Raw genomic sequence first — 12,856 nt, forward strand, 5'->3', positions numbered from 1 at the left:
AATTTTATCTTGCCATAAAATATATGGATTGCGTACAGCGTGTCTGCCCAAACGTACTATTAGAGGAGGATGATTATTTTTGTCCTGTACACAAGGCGATTTGAAAGGCAGTATAAAAAATTTTGAGAGATGAATCCTTCGCCATAGTCTAGATTTTGTAACGGTTTATTTCGCTTTCTTCCTTTCCTCAGAATTTGGCCTAGGTTGAATATTCTCCTGGGTACTGAAGGTACTCCAGGCTATCCAACCGTAACTTAAATTATATTTGCACAACAAAAAAAAAAAAAAAAAAAAAAAAAAACTTAAGTTAAAATATAAAAGAGAAATAAAATAACATCTGCAATAATGAAGAAAGGAAGATTTAAAAAAAATAAATAAATAAAATAAAATTAAACTATACTTCGAATCAGGATCTTTCTCCTGTTGAGACCACCGCGAGAAGCACTGTAACTGTTGATAATATCTATAAAGTTTAATTCTTTCGTTTTGAAGACCACTTGCCAATATTGTTAATCGAGCTTATAACTAAGGGATATTCAGATCTCATAACACAATGACGACTACTTCATACAATACAAACTAAATTTATTGTTAGAACAGAAAGAAAAAAAAATGAAACTACAATGACAGAGCTCCCCTTCCCGCACGGGGAGGAAAAGACTGAAATACATTGCAAGTGGAAAAAAAAAAAGTATAATTAGGTTGAAAATTTAGTTCCAAATTATGTTCCTAATTCCAAATTTTGTCTTCACCAAACCTACCTTTACGACAATATCTACGCGAACAGAACATTTACTTTAATGCACCTCTTAAGTTTCCAAAAAAAAAAAAAAAAAAAAAAGATTTAGTTCAGGTTATATTTAGTTTCATACAATATAAACTCTGTTTCGTCAATCCGATTCTTAGTGCAAGTACATTTTTGCATTTTGGAAATTTAGAATTACATAGTACAAAATTACAAGTTCTGTTTATATTGGGTTGACCAAAAAAAAAAAAATTGTTATGTTGCCTGAACTCAATTTCGTCACAATTTAGTATTAAATTTTACAATTGTTTTTAAACACTATTACATCATTCGAAAGGAAGGGGGGGGTGGTAACATTTCTTTCGCCTGCTGACATACATCAGGAATACAAAATAACTATTACAAAGGTTTACGGCATACTTATTAAATCGGTTCACAAACTGAATACAATTTTCACCCAACAGCTTTCCTAATGGCTGAACACCCTATGAAAGTGGCAGCGGTGGAGATAGAGAATGGCCGGGCCTATATAAACACACTGAAGAAATAAAATATTATCTGCCTTCGAGCGGGCAACCTGTCTATCTCAGGCGCAACACGTCTCTAAATACACACTTTCTTCATATATTTAACTATTTCTTTGCCCATGGCTCATTAAATCGCAACTTCTCTAGTGTCACTTTTGTGTAGCACAAATTTTTAGCTACTGATCGTATCTGCCAAATATTTCTTTAAGTTACAGGGTGAGCGGACAAGCTTCAGGTAATTCCATTATCACAAGCATTTATGTTAACAACATGCCAGCAGGATAGAGAGAGAAAGCAGTGAACGTTCTAAACATCACCCCCGGTTTATAATCCCATATTTAAAGTTTACTAGAAGGGTCCTATTAACCACAAACAACAGAGCCAATTTCAGATTTTGGTACACAATAGTTAACAATACTAAAACTAACCTAACTACTATAACTAACAAACAAAGAAATAAATTCACACAAAACGGAAGAGATTTGAACGAAGATTTGATATGGAGAGGTGCTAAGCTAAGCGTAGATTTTTGATATTTGAAGTTCCAACAGAGACAAGTGGAAGTGGAAATGAAGGGAGAGGAAGGACGAATTCTATCACCCAGGCGACTGGGGACCCATGCTTGACCGGAAAGATTTACTTTAAACAATCATGTTTCTAAATTCCATTACTCTAAAGAAACTCATATAATGTTATTTTTATCATTGTAGAAACAATTTACAATAAGCAGGCGTATATATTAATTTATCTTTGCTCCCCCCTTTTTATCTGATATATATATATATAAAAAAAAATATAAATTTTCGAAAACCAAGAATTTAGTTCATAGTTCCAATTTTTAAGGTTTGTCACGGTTTATAAAACATCAGCCAATTCGTCCGAAACTAAATTTAGACGGCAGCAGTCACTTCCCCTACGCCTGGAATCTTCCGAGTCACATGGCCCTTCCGGATTTACAATTTATCTTCTAGATTTACTCCAGCCGCATTATAAATAAAAAAAAAGCATTGATGTTACCTTGTAATCCTGGAAACTAACGTTCAAACCTTATCCACTGCAAACTAATCCATTATGGGTGAAGCACGTGCATCCTCACCATGCAAGAGGGAGTTGTCAATTTTGTCGTAGTTGATCGAATTATTACACTCAAACCATAGCTGTCCTTCAGGTTTTCTCCCACCAACCGGTTTTGGTTTTACTAATAAGTTTGACTTACATATTACACTGCGGTTAAGTGGATTTTGTCAGAAATTTCTCCCTGAGTTGGCTAAGACGCTCTCACCACTTCATGATGATGCGGAAAAAAAAAAGGACGCTATCCCCTACCGGCGAGGATAGCTTCACTTCGCCCCCCTTATTTTTCAATTGGTAGATTTACTACCGGGAGATTTTTTTAAAATTTTAACATGCTTATCCACCTATTAAATGTGGTAAAATAATTACGATTAAAGTAAAAATATTTAAATTACAACTACTTACTTGAATAAATCTAGTTTGAAATTTTAAATTTTCTCTTCTTAAAAAAAATACTTGATATTTGTTTGTTTTTATTCTAGCTTTTCTCACATGGTGGCAGCACATTCGCGCACAGCGAGGACTATAAACGAACACTTGATGTGGCTTTGGATCGAACTCGAAGGGCGCCATTTTGGGTCCTCAGATCCCAACGATCTCATACTAATATAAACAATTATACATGAGCGGAAAGGGACCGTCTCAATTTCACCGATGACGGTCGTTTTAATGGCGACACATTCATGTTCAGTACGTTAACGGTCTGGTTAGGGGTTTCCAGATCTACATTCAGAGGAACAAATTCTTCATATTGCTGGTGTAGTTTCATCTTTATACTTTCTTCCGTGGTCATCAATACCACACACACACACATTCAATTTCTTGATGGGGGGCGCGGTGGCTCAGTGGTAGAGCGTTCACCTCTGGTGCTTGGGGTCCCGGGTTCGATCCCAGCCCTCGCCAAGTGAACTTTGTGGTGGACAAACACCGTGCTCGTGGGTTTTCTCGGGGTTCTCCCGTTTCCTCCCACTTTCTTCATTCCACCATTTCACTCATCTCTCATAATCACCGTCTCCTTTAGCCTAACCGGCATAACCGTGGGACGTTAAACTCTAAGATTTCATTTTTTTTTTTTCAATTTCTTGATATTAAATATTCAAAGCACCCTTTACACAAATAATTCTCCTCCTCTAATACTACGTTTGGGTAGACACGCTATACGCAATCTATATATAAGCATATTTTACAGCAAGATAAAATTTTTGATGAGAATTCTTTGTGTACACATTTCTCTTGTGCCTTTTAGCATAATCAACACATTTAATAGGTCCTTAATCTAATAGAACTTCTCCATTGTTATTCACACGAGAACTAATTAGTGCACTACAATGTCATGTTACTAGTGATAACAGTGTTCATGGATCCAAAAAACACTAAGACGATTTTCACGACACCGAATCACGTAACAAACGGTTTCGTGGTTGCAGCAGAGCTTCTTGAACAAGTACGAACTTTATGCGTAGAGTTACGAGAGGTTCGGCAATGATAAAAAAAAAAATTCTTCTTATTATATTATTATTGTTTATTATTATTACAAATTACACAGACATGGTTTTTATTCGATATTTTGGTTTTACTAATGATGGTAAACATCAAGTGAAATTCGCACTCAATGTTTCAAACTATCAATCACGCACAAAATGAAACCTCTTAATGAAATACATGTAAGTTTTCGAAAACTGTGGTGATCTGTGAAAAACTGTGCTTCATATGATGTTTACAATCATTAGTGAACTCCAAATATCAAATAAAAAACATGTAGTGTCATTTGGAAACAAATAAAAGTTCTACCAAGCTCGCAACACTACCAACCGAATTGCATCGCCCTTACGCACATAAAAAATCATCATATTGATACAAATCAACTTTCTGAATTTCATCATAACTTTAACGCATAGTTTCTGATTTAACGCGAAATATATATATATATACTTTATTTTCCATTGTCGCGAGCCGATTTTGGGTCCCGAGTTGGAAACCCTGTGACTCGAAAGCGAAACGGAATTCGACTGATGTTTACAGGAGCTTTTCTACTTGATTTGATGTCAGGTTTCAACTCTCAAAATTGTCATACCGCTTTTCAAATTGCCTTGTATATAGGACTTAAATCTCCATAGGAAATATTTACATTCCATGTACAAAAATCGAAATTTCAGTAATTAACAGCGAACATTACGGGCTGCAGCCGCATGAACGGTTACCGGATGTTAAATACTTAGGTACTTCTCCAATAGTTATAAAAAAAATTCAGACTTTTAGACGGTGGCGTTTTTGAGAAAATGGCGGCCAAACATGGTGTCTTAATGAATTTTTCAGGTTTTCATTATACTATAACGTAGGATGTAATAATCAGAAACATAAGTCCTTTACATTTTCAAGAGATCTTATCCAGTAAGAATTTCGATACTAGAACCAGATGGTTAATATGGCTCGTAAGGAGAGAAATAAACTTTTTGACGTTAGCAAATCTTTCACCAAAGTTGGCAACATTGCAAGTGAATTGCCCGATTCCTATTGGACCAACAGATAAATTTTGCCCCTCCACTGAAACACTCTACTTTATATTCTTCCTAGTATTGCGATTATGTTACTAAGTACACTTGTTTCCCTACAATAAGACTTTTAATTTGACATGTTTTTCAGTTTTTTGAGCAATCCGAGAGGAGGGCCGCCATTTTGGAAGGCTGTATATCGAAGAATAAATTTTTTCAGCAAAAAGAAAAAATATGGGTCTAATAATTTTGTACGTAGTTTCTCATTTTGAAAAATAAACTGAATCTGAGACAGTCGTGTGGACCTCCCCGGACGATTTGAAATGGAATTACTCAATAGAGCCATCTTTCATTTGCACTCATTTTCTGCGCGGTAAAGCACTTGTAATGATTTTACACTAGTAATCTTACGCTTGTAAACCAGAAATACAGCTGTATTACTTTGTATTTAATTCTGTCGCTTGCAGAAATATGTTCCTTATAAACATGTCTTTTCATGCAAAGCATTGAATTTTACATGTAAATCTTCCAAAATGTGGTGCGCCAAAACTACACCTGCACCCTTTTTAGTATTGCCACTTAGTATTTTTTATGAGGTTGGTTTGTGGTTTTTGTACTGTAGTTTCTATGGAATATGTCCAGACGGTGTACGTTCTTGTTCACCTTGCGTAATATCAACATATCCGAATCGCGTAACAACCATAAAGCTCTGAGGGAAACTTTCCTTGCACTGACGAACAAGTTGCTGCGCCTGTTGCTGTCAATGTCACGTTATGTGATCGCCCGAATGTAACCACCAGCAGTGAGATGGACATATGGTTCATCCATTGTGACAACTTTATTCCATTTGGAATCTTTTCATATAGTTTAATTTGTCTTACGTTCGGCGATCTGACGTGGTAGCAGGTGGTGTACACGGGCCTTCCACTACACTTCAACCTGGGGCGCATGCGAATTATTTTATTCTCGGTTGACGGTGCGAGGTAGAATCTGTAGCCGATATCACGTTGCGTTGGAGGATTTTCTTGGCACGCCAATCGACGGATGTTTCTTAGCGCCACGGGTGTCACTTTGCTTGCAGCCCTTCTCCTGGTGGTTTTCGTGTGAATATTTCGCAAGGGGAGCTTGTTGTGTGTAACAGACCACATTAGCTCTCGCAGTAGCCACCCCGATTTGAAACAAATTCTCCCAACACTGTTTCACAATGCGTACGTACAAAAACGTAGCGAGGAAAAGGCCCATTACGTAACCCTCCCAATATCGATTGATTTTCGGCGCCATTTGATAACACTCACACACGTACAAGATCAGACACAACGAGCCCATAGATCAACATAATACGGCAGATGGCAGCACCGAATCTAAAATGGTCGGATATACAGTGAACAACCTTCTGTAAACCTATTTTAATCCTTGTAAAGTGATGTCCTTAAATGTTTTCTGTATCTATCAGAAAGGAAGTTATGAGTAGAAACGCCAGACACCAAAAACAACTATCATTATTATTTTATTCTACAGAAACAAATAAGAAGGATTTAATTACGAAAACTGACAAAGAGACTTTAAATCTCTTAGGCCTCGACTTATATGAAACATTTACAGACTCTTTATGTTTTGGAGAATGTGAATGAACAACCTATATTGCCAGCTGCATTAAGAGACTTGCTAAAGCACAACGTAACCAGCGACTTCACAATCAATATCTAGGTCCGGATCTATTGGGAAAAGTTCATCTTTATACCTAGAAACCCATTCGTACATTTTCCTTGCCATTTCACTGCCTTCTGCTATAAATTGTTCATGTCCATTTATGGTCATGGAAAAAAAGTCCTCTTCATTGCATTAACATCGAAAAAGACATTCTTCTGCCGTAGTGTAGGTATCTATGTCACAGGTGTTTACAAAGACGTCCAAATTCAGCAAATCTTAAGCTGTTTCAGTAAGGTTTGTCCTCATACATTTTTTCTTCAAATTTTATATTCTTGCTAAAAGAGAACGCTGCCGTAATTGCCCCGTAACATTACAAATTGGGGCAATTATGCCACTCCTGGTAAATCGAATCATTTATTGTAATTACTAATGTGATTTTTTAAAATGATTTGAAACCTGGAAAAACCATCTACACTACTAATTCTTTTTCAAAAATGGCGTAGTGTTACGCTGAATAACTCATTATACTGAACTGAGCTCTAAAACAGAAGTACCTTCACACATTAGTGAATAATTATTTCTAAGTGTAACTACAGCTACCCTGGAATTCATTCCAGTATCTACGCACAAGATAAAAGTTTTCATTCAGTGTTAACATTTAATTTGTGCATCATACTTATTCTCAAAGGCTTCTTGGCTTAAAATGTGGAAGGTGACCAGTTGTTTTCTTCGAATTTCTTTAATATTTTACTCACAGAAAGAATTAAGAACTAAAGACTAGTAATAATCTTTTATTAACTCTACAACACACGAGTTTCCGTGAAAGAAAAACATTGGTTTCACAATGGCAGAGTACACTGAAACTGTTTAAAGGAGCTGTTCGAATTAAAAACAATTTCGATGCAATACAAAGAGTTTTAAAAAATAACAGACACGTATTTTGTTAATTCTTGATTGGCCGTCTTGTTTATCTTCTATAGGCGTTGGTTTTTGATGAATCGCAAATGCTGACGTCACATGTGGGCAAGCGAGGAATTCAATGTGAGTCAGCAACCACTCGCTCACAGGGGATTTAGTAGATTGTTTTGGGTTCGTTAGCAGTCTTGCTTTGTGTTGAATTCTTGAGGGACGTTTTTGTTGTTTTTTCTACAACATTACTATAAAAAATAGATAGCAGTGATTACGAAGTGTCGTGCGAAGCAGTGTTTCTTCCAATCATTTTTTTGGGTGAGGCACTGTCCTCCGGAGCACTGATAGTGCCCCCCGGAGGGGACCAAAATAATACGTCTATAATATAGAATAGTACTATGTGAAAATAATATGTGCCCCTGGGAACATTTTTTTCTGAAAGAAATATTGGTGCGAAGTAGAAAACACGTGTTACTACAGTGCGTGCTGTGTCTGTGAAGTGAGGTAGAAAATGCCTAACACATGCTGTGGTTTTCGGTTGCAATTCTCGTGCGATTAAAGCTGAGGGACATAAAATAACTTCTTTCACGTTTCCAACTCGTTAGAAATCACCAGATCGATATAAATTGTAGCTCAAGAAATTCAATAGACAAAATTTAGCGCCAAATAATAGCATTCGTGTTTGTTCCAAATATCTTGGAAAGTCCGACTTCGAGCAGTCACGTTTACTGAAAGAAAAGCTAATGCCAGCAGAATTATTTACACGCAAACTGAAAAAGAATGCTGTTCCAAGTGTATTATTGAAAAACTTAGATTCCGAGCCATAGAACAAGTGCCGATCTATGTCCAGTTACCAGCGTAAAAATATCGTACAAGACGCAATTGACGGTTGTAGTCAAGACGGGGCATTAGAGGTTGATAGCGACGATGACACTCATGATTCTGAAGGTACTGTTTTAGAAATAAATGTAAATACAACTTCTATACAATGTGAATTGGGGAGTGAAATATAACGTCTTATAGAAAGAATCATTGACGATGACAGTGTTCCTCAGGACATTGATTCATCGTTTAATTTTTCTGTATCAAACTGATGAGGAAACGGGTGACGGGAGTTCCGCGGAGAGCGATACGAATAAAACAAATTTAACCGATAAAGTATTTTACGTATTCTCGCAAACTTTACAAATGTTATTTCATTTTTTGCCACATATGTCGCGCTCCTGTACATACCTTGAAGCACAAAATTATAGGGTCATCATTAAAAATTGCAACAAAATGTGAAAATAGAAATACTTATGTTTGGGAATCGGAACCAAGATTAAAATAAGGTACTTAAGAGCCGTAGCAATCTCGTTCTTCATCTATTTTAATGGTATTGGTTTCGAAAATTTAGTTTCTTTTGTAAAACGCTGAACTTGTGCTTTTTCGGAAAAACTACGTTTTATAATCTTATAAAAACTTTTGTGCAGCCCACCATCAGATATTATTTTATACATGCAGATGACATTTCTAAGTCTGCAATCAGTTCTGCAAAAAGGAAATCGCACTTCAGCACGTACCACCGCACAACTCACAAACGAAATTCTTGGCACTGTATGTATGGAAGCCTGCTCTCGCAGCTTGCCCATAAATGACGTCATCACAATGTCTTTTTTTCCTCTGTTATGTGCTAATGACTGAACGTATCGCAATCAAACAAACACCATTCCTTCTAGAATTTTCAACTCTACAAACGAAAATAATTTGTAAAAAATGCGTTTCTAAAGTGTATTTTACCGGTACTTACAGTTTTCTTAAGTCGTAATAGTTTAGAACTTGATTTATTTATTATATATTAATGAAAGGAGGAAGTAACCGATTTAAACTCATTTTTACACACCAAACCCTGTGTAGGTGCGAATTCAATAACGTTCAGAGAGTGAAAAAGTGACTGACTGGACCAGAATTAGAACCCAGAATCTCCGTCATACCATGCCCATGCTTAACCACTAAGCCACTCAGTCCGCTTCCCAGAACAGCCAAACACTCTTTCACTCCTGTGATCGCTGCTCTCCACTCAGAATGCATAGCTTGTGCCTCAGCCTAACTGCTGTGTTTGGATAATTTAGTGTTTTGTTTGTTAACGCATCTATTTTTCTTTATTTCACTTTAATTGACGCACTATTCAGCACGGACTCTGCTCTGTGAACTGTGAAAAGACACACTAAGAACTTTTCTGTACGAAATATACTTGTTCATTCAGTGCATTAGGTTTTATGCCCACGGCCATAGGCCTGAATTGTTTGCCTTTTCTTCTAAGTAGTTCATTCGTGAATAGTACGGCACATTAAGAAGGTAGTACGCATTGTATCTCCATCTCTTGTTTCCTCATTGCACTTCCATAAATATGACTAGGGTTTAATTGTTTAACTACAGATATTCACACATGTGTATTATAATAATAATATAAGAAGTATTTGCAGTAAATTAGTTATTGCGTCCTGTAATACTATATCAAAACGGCTTTGAAGGTTTGGATTCCACCGATCACAGTAAATGCACATCCAGGGTGTCTATCTGTCACGATATCAAAAAACGGTCATGAAAGTCAAGAAATTTGTCTTTTCAGTCACGATTTTTTTATCTCTACAAATATAAGTATAGACTGGAAAATGTTGTTCTTTAAAACGTCAAAATTCACCACCAAAAATGTGCATGGTCGGCTTTAGACGCTAAAAAAATCGCAAGCAAACCACGCTTCTATCGCATGCATGAAAATTCGGCCCAATTCGCTCTTGAGAATGCTTTATGGTTTGGGAAAGAAAAAGTCACGAAATTTCAGTTTGGAATTTTAGGAGACACACTGACATACTGACATCTTTTTTAGCCTCGGTGCTGGAAAAGGACGCTAAACTTTAACGAACCAACAAACTTCTTTCATCAGAATCCTTATTTGAAAATCGTAAACTCACTTCTCAAAATGTCATCTTGCATTTTATATATATATATATATATATATATATATATATATATATATATATATATATATATATATATATATATATATATATATATATATATATATATATACGGAACTGAAGAAAGGTAAAATCAGTCAAGATAAACTATCGGAACGGCTTAGATGGACTGATATGCAATACAGTAACTGCTGAGTGTGCAAAGTTAAAAGTAGGGTTAATACCACTCCACTGTATCAACCTTTTTGCTACTTTGTTCGAATAACTTGTTAATCGTGTATAAAGCAGGTATCAATAGCGATATTTAATCATCTACAGACAAAGGCCGAGGATATATAATTCCTAGCTTACATTCAACTAGAGCTATTTGAATATCTTGGGATACATAAGACACTGAGTCTTCTTTTCTATAATATTTTATTGGTGCACAAGGCTCAACTATTTCTTCATGGACTCTCGTCCAGACATCAAACAATACATCTGCTCATCCACAAGTAAATCTCGTCCAGCAAGGATATAAATAAAGCAATCCTCTACTTAAAGAACCACGAGGGCACTGTGGCTCAGTGGTAGAGCGTTTACCTCTGATGCGTTGGGTCATTGGTTCGATTCCCGGCCAAGCAAGTTTGTGGTGGATAACATCGTATCGCTGAGTTTTCTCGGAATACTTCCGTTTCCTCCCACATTCTCATTCCACCAGTTTTTCCATCATTCACTTGCCTTAATCATCCGTCTCCCTTAACCTAACACGCATAATCGTGGGACGTTAACCTGAAAGGTTTCATACTCCAAGAACCAGTCTCACATTACTCCACATAAAATATTTACTAAGTTCCACTAAGCCTTACATAACACACATGTTGCAATATCATGAACTCTAACCTAAATGTTCTGCAGTATTACAAAAGACGTAAACCAGCAGCAATATACTTACTGTGCATGGTCAGGTAGGGGTAGATTTCGCAGGTGCAAGAAACTGAAAGCACAGTAGACTATCCGACCTTGTACGAAATCAAAACAAAAATAAAACCTCTATAATAAAATTAGGAATATATATATATTAAAGATCTACTCGACTTTTAACATCTTAATGGAAACACTTCAACACGACTTTGCCAAGGAGAAGCAGTCATCTACTAAACATTTTTTAAACATTAAAACCTGTAAGTTTTGATTCTTCTTCTTCTTTTTTCCCCCCCTCAAGAATTGGGACTACGTTTTACATTAATGATTTGTTTATCTTAAAATTGTATATATGTCCAGTGTACATCATGTTTCCTGCAATTAAATTAAGACATTCGTTCTTAAAACGTACAGTTCAGTATATACCAAACATTTATAAAGTACTGGCGTAAGAGGTTAGATAATATGAAGAAGTGTAGTAGTGTAAATAAATGTTTTTAGTGGTATGGGTGGGGCAGAAAGTGATAATTATAAAACCCCGTCCTGCCCTTCCGTTACATTAGGCCGAATAGTCTGGAGTCTACTGTAATAAGTTCACAGTTTAGAGTAACCATATAATAGTATGTGTTACCAAGAGTTAAGATATCTCAGCTTTCGTTTTTTATCTTACTCTGTATTTTCCTCTGTGTGTAAATTTTAGGTTTTGTGCATTTTCAGTAAATATTTATTCCGCCATGTTGTATCATTGTGAACAGTTATTATAGTCTGTATGATATTTTCATGTTCAGTTGCTGTTTAGTGCCGTCGCACCATTGGTGTTAAGGAGTGTGAGCAGTCATTGTTGGGCAGTCGATGAAGTGGACAGTTTTCTGTGTCATGCTTTGGAGGCATTTCCGATGCTTTTGTATACAAGGTTTCAGAACAAGAAAGCCTCGATTCCTGGAAAATGCACAGAATACCCATACGGCTCTGTCCCTTGTCAACAGGCCATAAATCTAAGAAAACAGGAAAGAGGAAAAGAAGTTACCAAACGTCCCCTTTTCTCCAATTTTCTTTTATTTAATTTATCACAAAAAAGTAAACTGAATAACATTATGTCTTTATTTCTCACTTGTTTTCCTTTCTTTTTCTTTCTTTTTTCTTCTACCTAATGACATCAGACATCTGGCAACATCCACCAATCACCGTCTTAACAAAGGTTGGGTTGATCTTTTGGTAGTGGTGAGAGACAAGACTCTTATACTTTGAAACTCTTATACAAGACTCTTATACTTTATACAATAAGTGTATGCAAATCACAAACTTTTATTCGGTCATTCTAACACTGTAGAAAAGGATGTTCGTAGACTTAGATGCTTGTAAATTTAACAAGATAAAAAAGAGGACCACGCTCCCACTTATGTCAGATCGAAATAACCTTCGACAATTCTGTGACATGTTTGTTTATTTTTAAAGTAGTTTCAGACATGATGTGATGTTGAAGAACACTTTCGGATAAGTTGTGCGATGGGAGAATTGCATTTTGGCATCATGCATTTGGTATTGTTTTGTGGTTACAAGTAAAAAGAACAGCCTTCGAGCTTCTGAAATCGTGCA

At 36.2% G+C, this 12,856-nt stretch overlaps 1 protein-coding gene across 2 annotated transcripts in view; it reads left to right on the forward strand.

Annotated features, from left to right (window-relative positions):
* Positions 1-12,856, forward strand: part of lmgA (anaphase promoting complex subunit lemming A) — a 176,510-nt gene that overhangs the window by 3,314 nt on the left and 160,340 nt on the right. The gene's annotated exons all lie outside the window — the stretch shown is intronic.

Source organism: Thermobia domestica, chromosome 5, assembly GCF_964235325.1.
Source record: "Thermobia domestica chromosome 5, izTheDome1.hap1.1, whole genome shotgun sequence".
NCBI lineage: Eukaryota > Metazoa > Arthropoda > Insecta > Zygentoma > Lepismatidae > Thermobia > Thermobia domestica.